The sequence below is a fragment of the Cibotium barometz genome, chromosome 25 (assembly GCF_041138505.1).
Source record: "Cibotium barometz isolate CiBa-2024 chromosome 25, ASM4113850v1, whole genome shotgun sequence".
Classification (NCBI taxonomy): Eukaryota; Viridiplantae; Streptophyta; class Polypodiopsida; order Cyatheales; family Cibotiaceae; genus Cibotium; species Cibotium barometz.
The window spans coordinates 54462383-54487208 of NC_141070.1; the positions used below are offsets into that span (position 1 = coordinate 54462383).

General features: G+C 43.1%; 1 protein-coding gene across 5 annotated transcripts in view; it reads left to right on the plus strand.

Moving 5' to 3' along the window:
• The window catches only part of LOC147624740 (uncharacterized), a 59528-nt gene that overhangs the window by 20902 nt on the left and 13800 nt on the right, over positions 1-24826 (plus strand). For 3 of the 5 annotated variants that reach the window (XM_086819771.1, XM_086819774.1, XM_086819773.1), the window contains exon 3: positions 22684-22752. The exons of the other annotated variants lie outside the window; for them this stretch is intronic. The gene's annotated coding sequence lies outside the window, so the exon portion shown is untranslated. The remainder of the gene's footprint in view (positions 1-22683; positions 22753-24826) is intronic. 5 annotated transcript variants of the gene reach the window in all.

The window sequence follows — 24826 nt, forward strand, 5'->3', positions numbered from 1 at the left end:
CATTAAACTCATTTAGATGGGCTGTCATAGACGCCCCTTCCTTCATCTGAAGACCTATGAGTTTCTTCAACCAATACACTTTGCTTGAGGCACTTTGTTGGGCATACAAGTCCTGCAATCTCTGCCACATTCCCCAAGCTGTCTTCTCTTCACGAATGCTGAAAAGTAATGAGTCTGACACAGACAACATGATAGTAGATCTTGCCAGCTCATCCATATCTTCCCACTCTTCAGCAGTAAGAGAAGCGGGCATTACACCCCTTTCTTTGATAGGCTTGTGCTGCTTTTTCTGGAGCAACACATTGTAGCACTGGGTTTGCCAAATATCATAATTATGCGAGCCTTCAAGCTTCTTGATGTGAAGCAATGAAGAGCTCTCACCTGTGGTTGCCATAGCAAAATGCAACCTGTAAATGCCTGACTCCCTGCAAAATGTGCAAACACTGCACCAAAAGCACACAAAGTGCTCACAGTTTTTCTCCCAAGCTTTATCTCCCACTGCGGAAGCACAAATGCAACTTTTCTCCCACTTTATGTGATGAAATCAACAAAATCTGGTTGCTGCAGATTTTGGACAGCACCTTAAATGTGCTCTTTTGCCCTTCCAAAGTACTGTACAGCAGTACCAAGTGCTCACCAATGATGTACCAAACCTGTACTGGCAAGTACAGCAGCTGAAATTGAACCTTTTGGTCACTCAAAACAGTGTACAGCCATGCCAAAACATGCACAAAGCTGTGCCAAATCTGTACCAGCAGGTACAATAGCAATAAATGCTCTCCTGGCTGTCCAAATGAGTGAAAATCAGGCTTTTACAGTCCCGAACATTGCATACAACAGTCCCGAACAGAAATTGGACAAAAGCCCCTTGACTGCAAGCTGATTTTTGAGGATTCAAGGCATAAATGTCTTGCCTGCTGCTTTGCCAAGCTCAACAAGCATACAAACTTGAAAAGCCCCTTGATTTGAGATCAATTTCTGATCATACATGGTACATTGACGCACATGAAGGCATCCAGAGTGTTCACGATGCTTCCCCCTGGCCACATATACATCCAAATAATGAAAGCCCCTTGATTTACAGGCACATTGAGTGCTTGTAAGGCATCAACACATTATCCACAGCATCAAATGCGATTGCCTGCATGCAAATCAACCAAATCGGCACAAAAGCCCCTTGATTTGCACTGCAATTTGCTGCAATTTTGCCCAAATGTGCGATTTTTCACATCATACAGCATGTATGAGTGCTTAATTGCCCAATTACATCAAAAGCCCCAAATTTCGACATCCAATTTCCTGCAAATTGATCCTGATTGTGACCAATTTCCTGCAAATTGATCCTGATTGTGACCAATGTCACCCAATTTTGCCAATTTTGCTCAAAATTGAGCAATTCGACACCTGTATCTGCTCAATTGTTGATTGTACTTGCTCAATTGCAAATTCCAAAAAAAAATTGAGGAAAATACCTTGTAATTTTCTGATTTTTTCTCTAATTTGCAGGCGGGTTTTGTTGTTGCAGGAAAAGGGGGCTTGATGATGAAGCTGCTGTAGCTGATGTACGGTTGGCTGCCTGCTATGAAGCTCTCATCTTCAGCATTACTGTGCTGCGTGTATACAACTCTGAGAAACTCGTAGCGATTATGAAGTGCTCGGAACTCCTTTTCTCCACCTTTTTCCACAGCCAAGGCATCCTTGTCGACTTGGGTTTTCACGGAACACGCGTAAGGCTTCTGGTCTACGAAGTCTGCCCAGAAGCGTGCAGTATGGGTCCTTTGGAAGGAAGCTCTTCGCGTTGGGTTCGCGCAGGCCTCAAGAGGGCAGTCGCGCAGGCACAAGGTGCAAGATGCCTGTTCCGCCTGGCTGCTGCAGGCGTAAAGCCACGAGGTGTGCGTCGCCTGTGTATTCGCTCGCTTTGCTGCCTTCGTTCACGCCCAGCCTGCGACCTTCCACGCTTACTTCGGCTGCTGCCTTCGCCACTCGCCTAGGTGGCCAGCCGACTCCTTCACGTGTTCACGTAGAACTCCTCCACCTGCGCCTTGCGCAGCAGGCCGCCCGTGCTGCCCCCGAAGATTGGTGACGGCGTGTCTGGCTTCAGCTGCGGAGGTGTGAAACCCGCCGGGGCCTAATCTGCTGAAGCTTGCGTGGAAGGAGCAGTGCCTGGCCAGACCTCGTGGCTGTTGGGCAGCCCACGCTACTGGCTGGGGCTGGTTGGGCAGCCCACGCTGGTTGGCTGGGCAGAGAAAGGCGACCAAAAAAAAAAAGAACAAGGCGACTCTCAGATCAGAATTCAGCACGACCAGTACGACTGCTCCAGGGCTCTGATACCAGTTGATGGGAGAGAGAATTAGGGTTAGGTTAAGAGTTCATGTGGGAGACATACACAGAGAAGCAAGGGAGAGAGAGAGAGAGAGTTGTGGGGATAAGTCAACTCACCAAGTGAGTGTGTGACTCCCCTATCACACATGTATATTGCACTAGTACACATAGTGCACTTAGTACATTAAAAGTACTAAGTGTACTATGTACTATAACTTATGGGCTTGTACACACTATAAGGGTGGGCATAACGCCTTTACCCCAACAAGTGACATACTGCGGCGGAAGAAAACGAGACTGTAGATCTGACACAAGCACATCCTAATCCAAATTTGTTACATGGGTCGCTGGGTCAGTATGCTGACTAGCCGAGTGGTGCCACCATGTGACTACCTCACCTGTAAGATGGAGTGCCATGAGGTGGACATTGTCTTGTGTGTCCACGATCCGTGCGAGCAGAAAATGAACCATGGTATGAATCGAGTGATGGCAGAGTGATCGCACTTACCATCGTACTTGACGAAGTTCGGTGATGACCTCAGACCCGGCTGTATTGGGTGAGGCACTCGTGGTGTGGCTTTGGTAGACGCAACCGCATTCAAACTAGCATGAAACGTGATCATCATCTGTTGGTGGTGATGGTCCTTGGCTGCCCGCTCAAGACTGGCCTGTCTCTCTTCCTGGGCTGCCTCTCGGGCTCTCACTACCTCAGCTCCGGCTGCTTCCCGTCTTCGCCTCGCTTGTGGCTCTCTTCCATCATCATCCACAACGATGACTTGTTGGAGTCTGTCATCACGGGGACGCGAAATTCTAAAGTTACTGAATTTACGCCTTTAAAATTCTAAGTTCTTGGATTTTCGTAAGTTCTAAAGTTATTGAATTTATGCGTGCACACCTTGGACCTCGAGGGCATGGGCGCCAGGCAGGAAGGCCAGGGCACAAATGATTAAAATCCCAAAAAGAAACCCTTGGGAATTGATTGTGCATTAATTAATGTGAGGGTACAAACCCTAGGCATCAAATTAAAAGAGGGTACACTAGGAATTAAATGACCAACAGAGTGGTTTTAATTCTTTCGCTATTTTTGGATTAAAAACGGTTCCTTCTAGATTTTCGTCAATAAAAGCAGGGACAAAAGGGGCAGGGCCATTTCAGGAGCTACCAGGGCTGAAAAAGCTGGGCACCTAATTTCCAGCCCTGTTTAGCTGCTTCCAGGCAAATAAAGCAGGCCCGTTGGGCCTATATAAGAGCACCACGGGCACCCCCTCCTACACAGTTCTCCATCGCTTAGTTCTTGGAGGGCTAGCAGGCTACGGGAGTGCGGAGACGTTGCGGGAGCCCTGCTGGAGAGCTGATCTGCTAGTCGCCTAGGTCCAGGGAGCAAGCAGGAGGCTTGGCGCATCACCAGGAGACCAGTTGTCGACATTCTGTCGCGCAAAGTTGCTGTTTTCTGCAATTTCCAGCGAGGAGGAGGGTGAACGAAGTATGTACACCATCTTGGACACCCTGTTTGAATTTCCGTCGCGATAGATTGCTGTTTTTGCGCATGATTGGCTGGAAACAGGGCCAAGACAGCTTGGCACAGCACTTTTGGGCTGTTTCGCAGCCACCCACCGCAATTACGGGATAATTCTCGCGTGAAGATTGCTGGAAACTGCGTGGATGTCCTGTGCGCAGCTTCTTGATGGCTGGACAGCTTGTTCTAGGCTGTTTTCTTGATTGTTTCCCGTGTGTATGGGCTGGAAACAAAGCCAGAAAGCAGGGTAAGCTGCTTTTTGGGATGGCAACATGATTTATGGGCTGATTGTTGGCCGATTGCTGACAGATTGGCTCAAAGGTGTAAGCTACTACACATGGTTGGCTGGTTGGTGTGCTTTTCACTTTGCTTTTTGGTTGCTTTTTGGTTGTTTTTCATTGCTCTCTACGAAAAGCACCCGGTTTGAAGGGAGAAGGTTCAAGCAATGAATCTTCTATGTTTTGCAACGATTGCACACCCATTTGGGATAAATCTTGTACAATTTGATTGTCAGAATCAGTAATATAGAAATACCGAAAAGGGGTGCCACGATTTGGGGCCAATCGGTGTCTTGGTTCTTGTGCAGGAGCACTCTAGCTCCATAATTATCTCTCTTCAATTCTGTTGACATGTATTTGTGATGTACTTGCTAAATTTATCGTCTTACCACCCTTTTTTTTGCGAAGGCTGGTCACAGTGGTATCAGAGCTGGTTCACACCATCTTTCTCAAGAAGGTGAGCCTGCAGCTTGTTGGAGCAAGTATTGCACAAAGATGTCACAGAATGAAGAGGAGTTTGAGTACGGACACCAGATTGACGATGAAGAGCACTCTGAGGATGAGACTTTGCAGGAGTCTACCGTTCTCAAGATTCAGGGCAAGGACCTTGATAGCATGAAGGACATGTACGAGGATTCTGCAGAGTTTGACACGCCGTACCAGTTGGCCGTCGCTCTCGAGCCATGCCATTACTCTGTGCAAGACGGTTGGTTATGGTACAAGAATCGCCTATGCGTTGTCAAGGAAAAACGGCATGCACTACTCCATGATGCTCATGATTCCCTAGCCGGGGGACACTGTGGGATCAATGGAACCTTGGAAAAGTTGGAGCGATCTTTCTTCTGGCCAAAGATGCAGATGGATGTTTATAAGTATGTCCAGGCGTGCCAGATATGTAATAAGGTAAAGGCGTCCCAAAAGAACAACAGGGTTACTCACACCACTACCCATTCCCGAGGGACCTTTCCAGGACATCACGATGGACTTTGTCGAACCACTCCCAGCATCCACAGGTAGCCGGAACAAATTGTTCATTCCGTTTTGGTACCCAATCGAGGGTATTCCCCGCACCATCACGACAGACAGGGACACCAATGCAACATGAGGGATGTGTTTGACCGTTGGACAACCGACTAGATCTAACTGAGACTCAACTGAATAGCAAAGGAACTAAGAAAGAGATGAAGAAGATGATAGATCTGACAAGACACCGATATAGGGATGCATGCAAAGTGCAGATGCTATAATGATGCTGAATGCTGAATACAATGATGATCTGGATCAGATTTGGCTTTTAGGATATCTTCGGATGCAAAGCTGCAAACTACTTCCCCGAGGGTGAGCCTGTTGAGCACGATGCTGAGGGCCACTGCCTGACTGAAGGTTCTCGAATGCTGCTCCTGTTGCTGCCCTAGGGATGGCGACCTGTTGCTGATGCAGGAATGCTGAATGCTGTCAAAACTGAGGCCAGACTGATGCTGTACTGTTGCGCCTAACTGCTGGAATGCTGCGCCTACAGACTAGGCCTGAGCTGGAGAAGTTGCCCCTAGAACTGCCTGCCGAATGAAGAGGAATGGGCCTGATTATATAGGCTGCTACTGTAGGAGGTCGGCCTTAGCTGGTCGGCAGTTGACTAGGCCGGTCAAAAGTCAACGTTGACCAAAAAGTCAACGCGTTGACTTTTTGACCAAAAAATCAAACTTTTATTTTTTGACCTGCATCGTCTTCTGATATGTTTTCCCTTCACTAATGACCACCAAAACTGCCTCAAACTGCCTCAAACTAATGACTATGCAGTCAAGCATGTCACCGAGCACTGGTGTGCATGTGACATCCCCTTCTGCTAAAATTCTTGCTAGGTGGTTACCTTGAACTTCTTTGCCTTGTGAACACCTTGCAACCCTTTGCCTTGGCGACCTTATTGCTTCACCTTGGCCTGAGCATCGGTGGGGAACTTGACAAACTGTTGCAAGACTCTCTTACCAATGACCTGTTGGAAGTGATCGTCCACCCATCGTTTCGGGGAAACCATGAACCTCCGCACGAACCATGACGACTGCTGAGGCCCACTTCCTGTGCCATACACAAAACCCGGGGTTTGTGGGCATGTGCTGTTGATGGCGATGTTGAAGAAGACCTCGTGATGCCGAGATCTGCACGAAACTCCATGTCCTCCTTTTGATGTCAGACCACTCCATAAATGTCACCGATGGTCCTGTCTGCAATGCATGGACTGGACGGACTGACTGATTGACATTTTTTTCTTTTTCTGAACTGACTTACTCTATGGTGATGCAACCCTAATGACCTACATGCTTCTACATGCTCATGCAAGAAACACATAGACCTAGATCTTTGGGATCTTCAAGACTGGATTAATGTGAGCGGAAGCAATTGGACTGACTGACATGAGGTTGTCACGACCTAGGCTCTGATACCAATGCAACATGAGGGATGTGTTTGACCGTTGGACAACCGACTAGATCTAACTGAGACTCAACTGAATAGCAAAGGAACTAAGAAAGAGATGAAGAAGATGATAGATCTGACACAAGACACCGATATAGGGATGCGCGCTACAGGGAACTCGCCCAACAGGAATGAAGCCGAGATTCCGAAACAGGCTGCGGCAGTCCTGCTGCTTCTATTGAAGGGCAACCTGAGGTTCAAATCTTTGGCTGTGCATGCGGGGGAACGGGAGCTGCTAACGGCTCTGGTGGATTCGGGGACTCCTCAAGCTCGAGAGAAAGCAAGGGCATTGCTGGCGATTATGAAGGAGAGTCCGTCTGATCCAGATGATCCAGATGATTCCGACACAGACTCAATTCTACCCAAGCAATATCTGACGAGGATGGTGGCCAGGACAGACGGAGTCGAGATGAATTCGTGCGGGTTGTGAGTCACCTCGTAAGATCTTCTATGGCACACGACTTGTTTTTTCAGCCTATTGCTTCACTCTCCGGTCATGCAAGTCCTTGGATCTTTGGAAACAAAGTAAGAAGACATCATTTTTTATTCTTTGAGCAAGCTGGAATAAAGTGTCTGGCTGAGATTCCAACTAAACTCGGACGCTGTCAGAAAATTGCAATGGGCAGGGGCTGCAAGTTGTAAATCGTAGTGTCATGTCATATGTATGTGTTTTCCTGACGTACTGTTTCTTAGATGAATTCCTCTACCGAGGTACTTTGTTCTCAGTGTAGGACACTAATTCATCCAAGTGTTCCTCTTAGATGAATTCCTCTACTAAGACACTTTGTTCTGGCTTGAGCTCTTTGTTCCGTCCCTTCTAGTCTAGGACAATAATTCACATTTCACCTACGGTTGAAAAGTGAAGCACGTGTCAATCTATATCTGTGTTTGTACAAAAGCCTCGCAATCGCAGCCTTCTGCCTAGTTTGCTAGATTCATTATTCGGCACTTGGGATTAGATTTTAGTCCAAAGTTAATTTTGTAGAGGTGCTAATTATGGCACGAAGAACGGATTGATCTATTTTTAGGATTGGGTGATGGTAGTTTGATACAATTTTCTTAATGAATAGTTGACTCTCTATGGTGCCTAGCTATTCATCTTGATTCATGGATGCAATGTACATTATTGTGTAGGGAGTGGCCGTTGGGAAAGAGGCACACCCTCAACGATGGTGATGATTTTTTGCTTGAGCGTGGTGATTGGAAAACCACATGTAAAATCAAGAATGCATGATTGGATTGTGTGGCCCTTGTCTTCTTCTCTATCTTGCTTTCTCTCTTATTGCTTTTGGTTCCAAAATTATATATGTGCCATTGTTTCTTTTCGTTCATGGATGAAGATATTGATATGGGACAATAGAAATGGAACTTGCTAAGTAGCAAACATCATTATGTGGCATAATAAATAGAAAAAAAGTCATACTTCTTCAACATTGAAGGGTGATCTGGGGACACGGTCCACAAGTGTCTGCAAGAAATTGGTCCATGTGGAGGTGAGAGCATGTGGCTAGTCACCAAATACTACGATCTAGGTATCTAGTTGGCAGCCCATGTGGAGGGTGAGAGGGTGATGTGGCATGTGCCTAGTCACCATACCTATCTACGTATCTAGGTGGCATTCCATGTGGAGGTGAGACATGCCTCATCACCAAATACCTCGATCTAGGTGGCAGCTTATGTGGAGGTGAGAGAGTGGTGTGGCATGTGCCTAGTCAACATACCTCTATCTAGCTATCAAGGTGGCTATCCATGTGGAGGTGAGAGCATGTGCCTGGTCACCAAATACCTCGATCAAGGTATCTAGTGAAGGTGAGGGTGATGTGGCATGTGCCTAGTCAGCATACCTCTATCTAGGTATCTTGGTGGCCACCCATGTGGAGGTGAGAGGGTGATGTAGCATGTGCCAAGTCACCAAATACCTCGTTCTAGGTATGTAGGTGGCGGCCCATGTGAAGTTGGCAACTCATGTATGGCACATGGAGGTATGAATTTGCATGAGGACATGATATGGGATGGGAAGCGTGACATAGCATGGTATATGATGTGGGTGGCATATTGGAATGTGCAATAAAGGATGGTTAGTGCATGATTAGCCATCTTCCCATTCCTACCATTAGTGTTTGATGCTTGCTTTGTGTCCAGTATAGCCTTTAGTATTTTATGATTGCCTCCAACCCACATCCTGGTATTTTCTCTTAGCATATGTTGCTTGACTTATAGCTAGCATTAGTTCACACACCCCTAAAAATACTTTGAAGATCTTCATATTGAAATGCCCTTCATGGAAAAATGTGCTCTAAAATGTTAAACAATATAGGTTGCTAGTGAGGGCAATTTTTCCTTTTCCTTCTCAATCAACAAATTACAATACCTTGTGCTATTTTCTATCTTTCATGCCACCCATTATAATTTATTCCTATGGAATGTGGTGGATGTGATATAATTTAATTTCCCTTTGATCCACGTTAAAAATTCCTACTCCTCCAATTTGTGTAATCTACATACCATAATACATTAAATATCCAATGCAGTGTTCAATAGAGGAAAGAGATGGTCAGCCCATTTCAGTTCCTTTGCCACCCATTATAATTTATTCCTATGGAATGTGGTGGATGTGATATAATTTAATTTCCCTTTGATCCACGTTAAAAATTCCTACTCCTCCAATTTGTGTAATCTACATACCATAATACATTAAATATCCAATGCAGTGTTCAATAGAGGAAAGAGATGGTCAGCCCATTTCAGTTCCTTTGGAGCATAATGTTAAGATGATTGCAGACACATGTGAGCTATTGGAGGATATTACTATGTACAAACACATAGTAGGAAGTCTCATCTATATGAATATCACCAAGCCGGACTTGAGTTATGACATGGGGTTGATGAGTCAATTTTTGCAAGCTCCAAGGAAGCCACATTTGGATGCGGTTGGACGCACCTTGCGGTATGTGAAGTCCACATTACATTACAGACTTTTCTATGGGCTTGGGAGACCGGTTGAAGTCCATGGATATACAGTTTCTGACTGGGCTAGTAGTATCTTAGACAGGAGATCTACTAGCGGATTTATGTTTTCTGCTGTTAGCTGGTGCAGTAAGAAGCAACCAACATTTGCTTTGTCAAGCACAAAGGCTGAGTACAGGGGTGTAACTATGGTTGCATGTGAGGTAGCTTGGCTACAGAAGCTACTTGATGATATGGGCCAGTCAGTGCAAGGATCAGTTGTCATGCAATAAGGCTTAGATGACCAAACCTCTCATGCCAAAGCTTTTTTTTCCACATCATTCATTAGACATGAAATAAATAGTACCTATGCATTTACTTGGCCATTTGTTATCATTTTTTACTACTACCCGGATGTCATGTACCAACCCTTATGACTTTTCATATCCCAAGAACCTCCACTATCAATGATCCATGATTCATTGAATTCCATAGGTGAATGGACTACCTTCATACATATTTCTTCAAGAGTCAAATAGTTCTAGCTCATCTTGAGCACTTCTACTGAACTCCTCCTTGTACAACTTTTTACCATACCATTCTTCTCATTTGAAGCTTTCTTCCTAGGTAGACCTGTTTTGAATGCGGTTTCCATTGTTGGAGTAGAAGCAATTTATCTTCTTCTTCTTATCCTTAGAAGAAGAGGGGTTACCGAGATCTTACCGTTCCCTTTCTTCCATTTTTCACAAAGAAAGTTGGATCCTTGCCCTGCCCTGCCTTTATCACATCCTCCAAAAAATGTTGAACCCTACAGTGTGTGGAGGTATTCTTACATGCATACTCAATGATGTGACAAGGCTATCGTATTTGGTCACGGAAGAATACAAATGCACTTGCATGAAAGATAGTTGCTAATGGTGATTCCAATTGCAGACATCTGATCACACAAGTTCTTCACCCTTGTGATGATGAATAGCTCCACTACTTCCAACTCAGAGAGGTGCTTCCAGGAAAGCTGATTCTCAAGGTTTGAATCCTAGTCTGATTCATGGTCTCATACTAATTTTTTAGGATTGTCCATGCCTCTACCAATACCAAAGTAGAAACATGCTAAATAAGAATCACTAACAATGGAATACAATGTATATGCTTCCCTTCTCATCCATGCAAAGAACTCAAGCACAATAGGAACTATTGTCAATGTTGCAATGTCGTGATACGATATTGCAACCGATGTCAAGTTTACTCTAGTTGCCGGATTACATAGCTCCTAATAGCCTTTATATTAAACGGGGTAGTTGGTGTTGTCTAGCTTTCCATCAGTGCTAAATAGTGGGGGTCACACACTCTTTTGGGTTGAGAAATCTATCCAAGTCTGCTTGCAAACAAAAAATAAATTTCAACACTTCTTGTATAGAGACAAGGCTCTTATACCATGTAAGAAAATAGATGGCAGTCGCATCCCAGCCACGTGCTCCGATAATGGAGCTTTTGGTGGTTGCTAGAAATATTAGAGAATGGAGGCTAAATGCTATGTAAAAGAAGGCAATAGTGAGTGAGTGGGTAGGGACCTCACAGGATGTCTTTGTGTAGCCACTATGGAAAATTTAGATGGTGGTCAGTAGATGCCTGACCTAATTGGCCCAAACTAGCTAGGTCACCTTGTTACCCCTGATCATACCATTTACTAGGTGACGTCTTTTAATACAAGGTGACCTTGGAGGTTGTAGCACAAGCAACTTGGAAAGGTCCAGCACGGGAGAGGACGTAGTCATGGTGGAGGCTAAGCAGGCAGGGCCCCCTTTTGCCTCCCCGCCCTTCCCCTTTCCGCCTCCCACCTCACCCCACACCCCTCAACTTGATCCTTCCCCCTTCCCCCTTCCGCCTCCCCCCTCACGCCACCACCCCTCAAAATACTAGACCACAAAATAAATGAATATTAGCTTATTGGACTCAATAAAAATACAAAAGCATGAAGCCAATGAATAGAACCATTGTATCAAATAGAAGGGAGGAAAGTATTAATCTTTCATTGATCTCTTTATAGACCACAAAATAAATGAATATTAGCTTATTGGACTCAATAAAAATACAAAAGTATGAAGCCAATGAATAGAACCATTGTATCAAACAGAAGGGAGGAAAGTATTACTATTTCATTGACCTCTTTCTTGGGGTTGGAGAGGATTAAGATGTTATCTTCACAAAGTGGAAAAGTCTTAGGTTGTGGTCGAATGGAAGACTTAACATTAAAGGAGCTTCCCATTTGTTGCAATGTAGCCACATTTATAGACTCGGTCTCCCCGATAGTCTCAATGCAAGCCAACCTTGAGGTGAGCTTGCTAAATACTCATGTGCAGCCATATTTGCACCCTTGGTTGGTATAGTAGGGATTGAAGTAGCTTCACAATGTTGGACAACATGCTCAAAATGATGACTCTTCTGTGTAGGAATCATGACATGCTCCAAATAGTAACTCTCTTGAGTTGCAATCTCTCCTTGAATTGGAATCACTTTTTGAAATTCTTGAAGTGAAATCATTTCTGCCCCCTCCTTCTCTACCTACAAACACGTGTTAAGGTTTATGAGGTTACATGAGCGTGATCAACTTTTCAGATTGAACATGGAGAATAGATAAAGCTTTTAAACTTGATTTTAGTTAAAGTGAACAGCACTGTCATACATAACCTCTTTTTGTGATTGTTCATAGAAAATCATTGCTTCCTTGTCCTCCTCCATCTATAAATACATAGGAAAGTTTATGAGATTTACACATTGAACATAATTTTTAGAAATTCTTTATTGAGAATAAAACAAGCAAAATGTAAGTTTTCATACTTGTAGATATTTATGTGGTCTTTTTGCATATCCTTCTGATCCAACATCCATGTCGTATTCATCACCTTTGTCATTCTCACCTTCCTCCCTACTTCCAAGAGATGTATCCATATCTATATCAGCTTCATCTTTTGCATCCTCTTCAACAGAGTTCATATGTCCATTCTCGAACTTCACTGTCAAATGAGCTTGCATGTCAAAGTATTCCATGAAAGATTTCTTCTTGATTATATTTATGGGATATCAGTCATGAACTAGGCTTGGTCCGGTTGGGTTCTCAAAGTAGGGTTCGACAAGAGGATGCTCCATTTCGATGTAGTATGGTTGAGAGCTCACCATCTCCATACATGAGCTTCATGGTTAGTGACACATTATATAGATTGTTGAAGATTGTGGTAATCTTGTTGGTATTTGGAGTTCTTTACCTTGCTCTTTCAAAGTGAAAGTAGCAAAAGTTTTTGAGGAGTGTTGGTAGTGAAGATGAGATAGAGTTGAAGTGAAGAGTGCGAGAAGTGTGGTGTTTGAGAGAAGTGAAGAGAAGTGATAGAGAGATGTGGTTTCTTCATCAACATGAGGTGATAATTCCAAGGCAAAGGTTCTTTTTCAAAGTGCTCGCAAGGACTTTTGCATTTAAGTGAAGGAGGAATTTCAGCCTCCAAATTTTTGCATTATTGGCATAATTTTATGGTCTACATGGATAAAATTTTAGCATTTTGGCTATTAAACCATCTTATTTTATGTCCTTTGCGATGTAAAATCCATTTGTAAAAGGCATGGGAAATATTAGCAGGTATGCACAATTTAATGCCATGACCTTAATGTGTGTGTGAGTTCTCCTTTTGGAAGTTTGAGGATACTTTTTAGTTTTGTTTAGTTGCAAAAATGAAAGGTCTTTAGACCTTATGCCAAATGTGTACTCAATTTTTAATATTAAGAAAAGGAAAAGAGGGGAGTTGGTTAAGGAAGTTATGCACAACTCCTGTATATGCATGCTTCTTCTTCTTCTTTTTCTCTCTCTTGGTTGGCACACCTCTTGCTCTCATTTCTTTGTGTTTCTTGTTCTTCTATCAATGGAAGAAGAAGGAGAAAGTGAGGATGGTGAGGAAGAGGATATTTTTTGTGTGCCTTTGTTCTTGTGAATGTGTGGGCTATGGTGCAATGACCCCTGTGGGAAACCAGGATGCACTAGTAAAGAGCTATATCCTGTCAATTTGTACTATTTGAATATGTCCTTGAGGTGCAATATGCATTGATGCAACATATAATGATGATATCTGGAGCCCTTGGTAGAGAAAATGTCAATTTGGATGATGTGGCATAGTAGCGCGCTGCTATATCCAGGTGGATGTTTGACCTTGAAACTGGACTCTGGGGTGTACCTTCACTGTGTTTGTAGACAAAATCATTTTTGGACTTGGGTAAGTATGATTTTTGGGCTTTGATGACGCTGTAGCAATTGTGGCTAAACCGTCGAGGGCTGACAATTGAGAATGAACTCGACCCTAGAATTGTGTCTAGACCATTTGTATGGTTGTGTGTCCTGGATTTATTCCTACACTGTTGTACTATGGACTGATGTAGAAACTTGAATGACACAGAATTGGGCCTATCTTAGGCTATACCCACTTACCTAGATGTAATGTTGACATAATCATGGGCTAGGCAATTGAGTGGTACCTGGAAGTTAGCCATGAAGAGTACTTCAAAAATGTATCTTTGAATTGTTGCTTTACTCGATCTTGACTTGCTGGCGAAAAGATATTGTTGGTAAGATCGAAGTTCAACTTATCTTGCATCTTGACAGTCAAATGTCTTGAATGTGATGCTTTGCTGGCGAAAAGATATTGTTGGTAAGATCGAAGTTCAACTTATCTTGCATCTTGACAGTCAAATGTCTTGAATGTGATGCTTTGCTGGCGAAAAGATATTGTTGGTAAGATCGAAGTTCAACTTATCTTGCATCTTGACAGTCAAATGTCTTGAATGTGATGCTTTGCTGGCGAAAAGATATTGTTGGTAAGATCGAAGTTCAACTTATCTTGCATCTTGACAGTCAAATGTCTTGAATGTGATGCTTCCGTTACCCGTATGAGCTGATTTGCTTTGGCTGGGTAGTCCCTTGCCCGAAACAGAGGATCGCCTATGCGCAGTGCGTTGAAGCTTTCCTCCGCGTGGCCGTACCTAAATACTACAACGAGCTGTCCCGTGAATTGTTTGAGCCCGAGCCGTTGTAGTCACTGTGCTGGGTATGGCCTCGCCTTCGATATCTGGTGGAATTCGGGCTACCGCCGGGTATCGCTTTGTTTGGGACACCTCCCTCGAGCCGACGCCCTGCATATGGGTATGGCATTCCTTTTCAGAAACCCGCTGGGTGATCTTCTTGACAGAAGAGTTTAAGGGGCTTTTTCAGCAGGTGAGATCCTTGATCAAGGCCTGCACTATCTCTTTCTTGAGATGCCGACCCACACCCCCTTACAAGGGGGTAGTCCAAGGAAGTGCTCATGGCCTTCTTAAAGGACTCATGGTGACATGGTGGTAATGGGTTTTTTCCCTGAGCAAATGGTGGTAGAGGGTGATTCCTTTGCAACCTCCCAGCTCAAAAACAAAAACAAAACTTTGTTGAGTAGAAGGCTCTTGTGTTGCTAACCCTTTTTTCGGGCTCGGTTCTTGTGGCACTTCTACAATATTCGATATTTGTCATCGAACTGGAAGCCCTTGAAATGATGTAGCATGTGGTTGAGGGTTTTCTTCCATACGTCGGGAAGGTTTTACCACCAAGGCAGGTAATTGTGTGTGTGCCTCGTTGATTTTTGCCTTCCAAGTTTGTGCAGGAACAGCAGGTTCTTGTGTCACTACCCTTATTTACAGGAATAGGTTCTTGTGTATTTGCTACTTGTCCTTGAGTTTTTTTGGGTCTCCAATCCATCCTTTGGGTTGTAACTTTTTGAGGAGGATGGATCGAGGGTCCTTGGAGTATCGGAGTACCTTGACTGCTATGTTTCGGCACCCAAATATATGTGTTCCCTTGATAGTATCCTTGGGTCTTTAGAAGATCCTTGGGTATCCATTGAGTAGATACATTCTTTGGATTTCGAGAGGTTTTGCTTGTTTTGTAATTGGGCTTACGGGTGTGGCTTGTAGATCGGCTGAATTGACGAGCCTGGTTGCATGGCAGCCACACTTGATAGTTACCATAATAATAACCTTGGGCTCTTAATAGATCTTTTTTGACCCAAAGTTTGTTTGTTGACCTTGATTTGACTGAACTGGCTGTGCTAGGTCCCTTCGAGGGCACACTTTTGCTGGTTTTGGTGTCAGATCTACCACAGTCGATGGTTCATCTTCTTTGATTAGCTCTGTCACCAATGTTCGACCGTCATTGGTAAGAGTCGCCGTTCGATTTCGCCAATCAATTTGACAATTGACCTGGTAGCACCAAGTCCTTCTGAGTACTATATTCTCATCAAGCATTCATGTAGGTATAACATGGAATTTACAAGTTAGCTTGTGATTATTCGCACAAATTGGCAATTCTATCGATCCCAGTACTTTTAAGGTATTTCCGTTGATTGAATGTACTGAAGAGAAATAGAGGTGAGAGGTTCCTGAGGTAGACTTTCCCAAACCTCTTGTGATATGAAATTGTTGCTGGCTCCTGGATCGATCACTGCATCACAGCCTACCATTCACGAGTTAGAAACATGTAACTCAACCATTACTTTGGCAGGATCAATAACAGGTTCTTCTACTAGTTCCATACCTTGTAGGGTTGCTTTATATAAGGTCATCTTTTTGGTTCCTTGGCTTTTTGCCACCCTTCTTTTGGCTTCTTCTTGGGCCTTTTGTTTCAAAATTTTCTCTTGTTTCTTTTGATCTTGGTCCTGATGAATAGCCTGAAAGGCTTGAAGTGTGAGCGGACCATAGAATCTTTTCAATTTGCTTCCATTTAGATAGCCTTCCATGATCACTCCATCTAAGGTGGCAATCTTGACTGCCCCTTGCGGCGTTATTTCCACTACCTTATACGGACCCATACCCTAATATTTAAATTTACGTTTTGTGTTACAAACATTGAACAGTAGGGCAAGGTCACCTTCCTAAAGATCCTTGTTTTTCAAATTCCGATCAAACCACATCGCTTACGCCTTAGTTTCTCTACTCGCATGCGATAGGTTGCTCGTCAGCGAGTTTCCTCCAATTGTTCTAAGTCCTCTAGTCGATCATCTAAGGCTGCTTCTGTAAGTCTTTGCTTTACCGCTATCCTTAATCTCAGCACCAGGTATTCCATGGGCATTACTACCTTGATACCGAAGGCTAAACTAAAAAGCGTACAGTTGGTGGCAACTTTGTATGCGGTTCTATAAGCCCAAAGAGCAGACGTTAGCTTATGCTCCAATCCGTCCGACTAGCTTCCATTGTTTTGGTCATTATAAGAAAAAAGGTCTTATTCGAACTCTTGGCTTGACCATTGGCTCATGGATAGTAAGGTGTTGATTTCCTATGAATTATCATGAATTTGCTAGTCAACACTACGATGACCTCATTGATAAAGTGTGATCCATGATCACTTACTAATTCTCAAGGACATCCAAAACGTGAGATTACTTCCTCATACAAGAATTTGGCTGGAGAGCGTGCATCATTTTTCTTTGTCGTGCGAGCTTCTACCCACTTTTTGAAGTAATCTGTTGCAGCGATAATTTATTGTGCTTGAGTATTTTTTGCAGTGGGACTAATGAGACCTATGAAGTCTGTTCCCCACTTCTCAAAGGGTTGAGTAGCTAGGATTGCTTGCAATGGCATCATGTCCCATTTTTGCGGTTTTGTTGTTCTTTGGCACGAGTCACACCTTTTCACAAATTCCGCCGCATCGCCAAACATGGTAGGCTACCATAGACCGGCTTGTAAGATTTTTCTTACAGTCATGTCGGCTACAAAATGACCGCCAGCTATACCTGAGTGTGCTTCCTCCAAGATGATTAAGAAGTCATCTTGACTGACACACTTCCGAAGGATTCCATCCTTCCCCATTTTGTACAGCTCGCCCGCAATCAATTGATAAGGGGCTTCATCCCTAATCAATCTCCTAGCCCTTGCTTGATCTAAGGGCCTGTCTTGGGGTAATATATTAGTGAGGTAATGACCTATCTCCTCCGCCCACTCTGGAATCAAATCGATTTGGAATAGCGGTGCATTGGGAAGATCATCATCCACACCCGTGGGTGGTTCCCCATTTGGTTTCCTGGAAAGGTGACCCGCGAGGATATGAGTTTTACCCTTCCTAAATGCAACTATGAACTCGAATTCTAACAGGATAAGCATCCATCTTGTGATGCATCCCGTCATGCAAGGCTTTTTCACTAGATACAACAAGGCTTGATGATCAACAAAGAACACAAATTTATTGGCTAGCAAGTAATGCCTAAACTTTTTGACGGCATACACCATCGCTAAGCCTTCTGGTTCCATTGTTGTGTAATTCCGTTCGGCCTCATTCAACTGGCGACTTGCAAAGTAGATTGGATGGTGACGGTTGTGTTCACCAGGCTGTGCTATCACACATCCCACTGCATAATTTAAAGCATCTATGTGGACATGGAATACTAGATACCAATTCGGTGCTCTTAAGATTGGTGTTGTGGCCAATGTCCTTTTCAATGTTTCATATGCTTGTTGGCATTCATCCGTCCACTCAAATTCAATGAGAAGACAATACAGGGGCCGTGCAATTTGAGCATAAGAAAGTATAAACCTTCTATAGTACCCTGTATGCCCTGTGAAGTGCTGAACTCCCTTATAATTTGCAGTTGGGGGTAGTTGGCACAACATGGCCCAAGATCACACCGTGTTTTACCCATAACTGACATTTCAGTGGGTTCAAGGAGATTATGTACAACCTACAACGCTCAAACACTAGCATGAGGTACTTAAGATGGTCTTCGTTTCTGAAGTAGACGCATAGGTTGTTTAAGAATAATTCCAACCAAACTCGTATGTACTATTTGAAGGTTGTGCTCATTAATCTTTGGAACGTTGCAGGGGCATTGGTCAGGCCAAATGGCATGACGCGATATGCAAAAATTCCCCAAGTGGTGGCAAATGCCGTCTTATGCTGATCATGTGGGTCAATGGACACTTGATTGTACCCAGAGAAACCATCAAGAAAACTATAGGCTTCGTGACCTGCTACCCTCTCGAGAACATGCTCTATGAATGGTAACGGATAGTGGTCCTTCCTTGTAGCCGCATTGACTTTTTTCAAGTCAATGTACACTCGGATTTCTCCATTCTTCTTGTTGATGATAACTATGGGTGAAGCCCATTGCGTATGTTTGATTTAATATATGAAACCAACGTCTAGCAATTTCTGAATTTCCTCTTTGACCACTTTTTCATATTTGGGATTCATATCGTAAGGTCATTGACGAACTGGTTTCACATTCTCTAGCAATGGAATGGTGTGTTGCACCACCTCTGGCACACACTTCATGTCCGTATACTTCCACGCAAAACAATCCTCATACTCCTTGAGGAGTTCAATCAGTTCATCCGTATCCGAAGGTGCTAAGTGATCAGCGATAAACACTGGCCTTGGGTCTTTACCTTCTTCTGCCAAGTTTACTTCTCTCACCTTGGCAGGTCCTTCGTATCCGAACTCTTCTCCTTTATCTGGCTCTCGATTTGCCTGTGCTAGGAGAATCTTGTGGTCTTGGATGGTGTATGATTTGAAGTTTGCGGATACTTGCCTGAGCTCTCTATGGCTATCCTCATCCGAGGATGCATCCTCTTGTGGCTCAAGCACCTTGGCTTTGGTTTTCCTAGTCTTCTTCTCGGCCTTCCTTACGCTATGTTCCGAAACCCTTGGAGATTTAGGTGTCTCCTCTACCTGAACTACTCCCACCAGTATAGTTATTCTATTCATTCTTCTCCCCCAATAAGGAGTGAACTCATGATCAACGGTGGTAGCTCTGATGCAGTGTAACCATTGTAGATCGGAATCTACTGGCACAACTCCATCCCTCCCTTTCCTGTCCATGATTGAGAGGTTTATCATCCTCATAGGTACCGACGGATTGGGGTGTTTTCTGAGGGTCTCCCTGACAAACTCTGTACCATGCTTATCTGGCAAGTCAATGGTCGCAAGTATATGCATCCAATTATGAGAGAATTTCGGTTCCGGTAGCGGCACGTACCATCGACCATCTTGGTCGCCTCCTTCGATTTTATCATTTGTGGCCTCAAATCCATTTACTAGAGCGGTTCTGGCTGTGGTGTCCGATTCAGCAGCAAACAGTTGACCACCCATGGGATGTTCTTTCCATGTTTCTAAGTCAACTCTTATGACTTGTCTATCCTTGCAAAGATAGATATAATTATTCCGCCAGTCGTGCACTAAACCTACTGTTCGCATGAAAGGCCTTCCCAGGATCACATCATAAGAGTCGCGTTGGTTCTAGACGTCCATAACCACAAACCATATTTTGTAGGAAAGTCTGAAAGTTTTGACCTTAAGGTCCTTGACTACTCCCACTGGTCGCGTGGTTGTTCCGTCTGCCAACTTAACAATCAATGACGTGCTATCTATGAAGGGTCTTCCCCATTTCTCCCAGCACTGCTTAGTCATTATGCTCACTCTTGCTCCCCCATCTAATATGGCTTTCACCTTTCGGTTTCTGTAGGAGATAGGAATTACCGCATTGGAATCGTCGCCTTCAAAGTACTGACCCAATTGATTGATCGGTACTACTGGCACGTCTAGAGACCCTTCATTGTTTTCAGGCTCTCTGAGTTCTTCCAGCTCATGTGGCACTCTGGCCATTGAATCAAGGTTACCATTCATCCAATCAGACAAATCCTACCATAGCGTAGGGTTCCCCCTCAACAGCATAGCAACAGGCATTTTCACCTCTGTTGACAAGAACACAACTAAGCCCGATACATCTCTAGGTCCATTTGGTTGGGTGATGGCATCCGAGTTCTTGTCCATGTCATCAAATAGACATGCGGGACCTTCTTCCCTTAACTTTTGAAGTCCAAGATCTTCTTCAAACATCCTATCCATGAGGATTGGACTGCTATTCGATGAGCTAATTGTTTGTTCTTCCTGTACTTCCAAAGGTATCCGTAATGATCTTTTCGACTTCGGGTATGACAGCTGTTGGGGAAACATAGTGTCCCTTCTCAGAATCGACTGAGGTGGCGGTTCAAGTTTGGCTTGGTATTCCCTTACTAAGTACTGTGCCTCCTCGAGTCTCTCCTTCTCTACCACTGGGTTTGGGTATTCTTGAAGTCCACATGGCGTAGCGGGTTTGGATCTCTTAGGTGATTGCACCTCCTTACCCTTTCCCTTACTCTGTTTGGTCTTGTTTTGACCGGTTGCTTAGAGTGGTCTCTGTGGTAGTAACTGTCGCGGTATCTTCTTCCAACCCCCTCTACAAAAGGACTCTGTCCTTTCCTTTTCCAATGTTTACCGCCTGCTTTTTTGATAGGTTTTTACCTTTCTCAGGCTGTTCCCTGGAAGTACTCGCGTGGTGAGTTTTACCTTGTCTCTCCATCTCTCTAGTGAATGCTCTAGCTTGAAATCTTGTAATGGCATTCAGCAACACTTGGGCAATTCGTCCCTTCTCTATTCCCAAAAGATTTAGGCTCGTAGTCTTAGGGTCCACCGTGGGAGCCACAGGCCTTCCCATTGAGCAATCCTTGTACAGATGATCGATTCCGCAACCACTGCACAAAGGAGTGTTTGCAGCCGCTGCGGTGGTGGGTTGGACATCAACTCTGTGGGGACAATCCTTATAGTAGTGAGGCCTGTGACACCCATAACACACAATGGGCTGACCTTGTTTTGGCTTATAGGGACACTCACTGTATCGGTGTGGACCGTGACAACCATAACAAGCAATTGGTGGTCTCTATTGTGTTGTGTTCATGTCCTTAGCCCTAGGGTTCACTGGGGTTGTCTGATAAATGGGTATGTATAGATCCCCTTGGATCCAATAATGACTGATCATGTTGATCTGTTCATTGTATTCTTCCACTACAAGTGGCTGCTCACCCACCGTCTCTGGGGGTTGTTCAGACTCAAGCCACCCGTGAGGTAATTCTTGCACCGTGACTTGGTTCATCGGCAGTATCCTCGTAGCTAGTGGCTGAGGTCCCAAGATTGATGGTGGCAAGGGCAAGTTTTGTGCCCTATAAGCTCCAACATTTTGTTGTGTTAGACCTGAAGGAGTTGGTTGCATGGGTGGTGCAGGCAATGCAAGTTGTGGTCTAACTAGATAAGCAGGTGGTTGGGGCAAAGCTCTGGGATATCTACATTGAGAAGTGTCATGAGCTCCCCACTTCGCACAGTGCATGCAGTACTGGCTAGGCCTTGCTTTGTTCCTTGGACATTCATTCGTGTGATGATTGCCCGAACATACTCCACACCACACATTGTCTCGTCAAGGGTACATGGGGTTTAAAACTGCATTCTTTTGTCCTAACCATGTAACGATCTGATCTGCTATCTCTTCAAGGCTTAAGTCGTTAGACACTTTGACGGCATCCTTAGACTCCTTAGCATTTGTCGATCCTGACACATGCGATCTGATGGTTGAACGGGATGTCGGTGTTAAGCCTGCATCCTGATCCATCATATTGTCACTTAGTTTGATCGCAATTTTGCTACATAACTCAAATGATGTGGGGTCCTTGGCGAACAATACATCATGTAGCCTCTGCTCGAGTCCTAATAAGAATCTAGGCAGCTGCTGTTCACATCACTGAGCCTCTCATGTGCTTTGCACCGAGCATTGAGATGCTTGATCTTAGCAATGTAATCCCTTACTGACAAGTTCTCCTCTTGTACTTGATACAACTGATTTATTGGACTCCACTTCGGACCACTGGGTGAAAACCCGATGATAAAGGCTTTCCGGAGAGTAGCCCAATCAAAGACAGTTTTAGGAATTTTGAGATTGTTGCGAGTCTCACCTATTTTTGTGGTCATTTTTTAAATACTTTTATGGTGCTTCCTCCAAAATAAATGTGTTGCTTGTTAAGTAATATCATGTTTCTTCATGTGGTGTAGTTTCATTTTTTGGACTTTTTGAGTGCTTTTTCCTCTCTTTCAAAGTATAGTTGCACTCGTAATTTCCTTTCACATTTTGTATCAATTGAATTGCATCCTTTTCATAATCCAGTTCACTTTTAAATTCATTAGTGGCTGATTGATTATATATTTTCCTTTCCAAGTTATGATTCATGCTAAGCATGCTTACTTATTTAATAGAGTAATATACATTTTTATGATACATTTTTTTTTTTGGGCAGATATAGTATTCTGGTGGTTCGTAGAAACGATGGATGCATATACAACAATAAAATGGAGTCCTATCGAATGTAAATGAATTGTCTCCATTTTCCTCTGCCTCCATGATTCATTTTATTGAATTGCTTCGTTTTCAAAGCACAGCAAAAGACTATGTGACATGACAATTTGCTTTTGAATTCACGAGGTGATTAATTGTGCCTTGTTCATTCCGATCATTTTATTAGCTTTCACTAATTCAAATACGTTTATGAAAATTCAATACATAAATAATTGGATATAAGGACCTCATGCTTAATATTTTATTTGCAATAATTCAAGGAATTACTAATGGATTGTTACCATATTTCTTCGGTGTATCATTCAATTGAATACGTTATGTTCCATAGTTCAAAAAAGATCATGTGTCTTTCCATTAGATATTTAATTTATCAGGACATGATTGATTATGCCTAGTAAATCCCAACCAGGTCATTATGCCTAGTCGATTCCAATCATTTTCATGCTAAGGTAGCTTATTTATTCAACGTAGCGTTATTCGCTATCATGATAAAAATTGCATAACTAATCCATATGAAAAGAAAAAATACCCACATTGTATTGAATATATAAATTGTAAATTACAAATAGATTGACTCCATCAAATGTCTTCTAGAAATCATAATCTATTAAGATCTCATCTCCTATATTGATGTCCTTTATAGCTATGGTAACAATAAATCCATAGTCATCGATGGTTACATTGTGATTATCCTCTATCCATGGGGGTAAATTTGGAACATATTCCCAACATGTATTTGTCTTCTCTTTGCAATGTTTTGAGCTATTTATGTAGCCTACCACGTTGCCAGTTTCCACATGATGATTGCTCTGTCTGTGGTGTCACATATTGATCCTCACATAATGTATGTATCTTCATTCTCTCATCTTGTCCACAAAGCTCTCTCCATTCATCATACCTATATTTTGGACCAATATAAGGAATCAAAACTGCACCTTCTGCCACTTTGGAGCGTGCAAATAAGCCTCTACCTGCCCCAAGAAATGTAGACTTCTCCATGGAGTACATATGTCCATTAAACTCAAATGACTCTCCCATAGGTATTGGATTCGATTGAATCCATTTTTGCAAATATATCTTTTTTTTAGCTCCATTCCATTTCTTAACTTGTGTCCTCGTAACTACAAATTATTAAAAAAAAACAATGATCAATACAAAGGCAAACATTTGAAACTCAATCCTTTGTTTCCATTATAACACAATCATTTTAAAATGATAAAATAGAAAGATTGTTTACACAATGACATCCCATACAATTCCTAATACTTATAGAAATAATAGCAAGTATGCATGACCCCATTTATAACAACATCCAATTTTTTACACCACTACATTTTTTACATCCAAGTTATATTCCAAAAGAACGTAAAAGTTTCATTGTTGTACAACTACCTAACATTACATTGGACAAAGTTATCACCACCTTTATCTATGACAACTCAAGTGCCATGTTGTCTTTGCCACTCTTGCAAAGGTCGAAGATAGGTCTTTGCACTCTTTGCTGTAATAGAAGGATACGTATAACCGAGCTCCTGTGCATTTACAGTTGCTTCCATTTGAGTCATTTTATCTATAGGCTGCATCTTTTGTAATTTTTGCAATTGTCTTATCATTCAACTTCATTGGTGGTCTCTCCTTTCTTTTTCTTTGTTGATCTTGGCCTTCAGCTTCCAAAGGTTTTCTTGCTTTCTCTAATGGTGCAGAGGAATAACTTGACTCCCAAAAATGTTCTGATGACGCATCATTACTTGCAGTGTTTTTGAACATATGTATCACATTTTTGAAGTTAAAAAAAAGAGTGTCCTTCTAGCACTGGTTGTTGTCCTATACGTTCAGCTTGTATCACCAACTGCACATTGGAAACGTGTTTTAACCGCATCAAGAAAGCAAGGACCTCAAAGTTCAAGTCATCATTGTTCCAATCTTGAAATGAAAATGCCTTTGGAAATATACAATTTCTAGGGTGGTTCACACATCCCTTTTATGGACTATCATCTATCAAGATAGTATTCTTATCATTGCATAAATCTCCAAATGCCTTCCAAACCTTTTCTAGGGGTTTGAACATTGCTGCCACTGTTGAC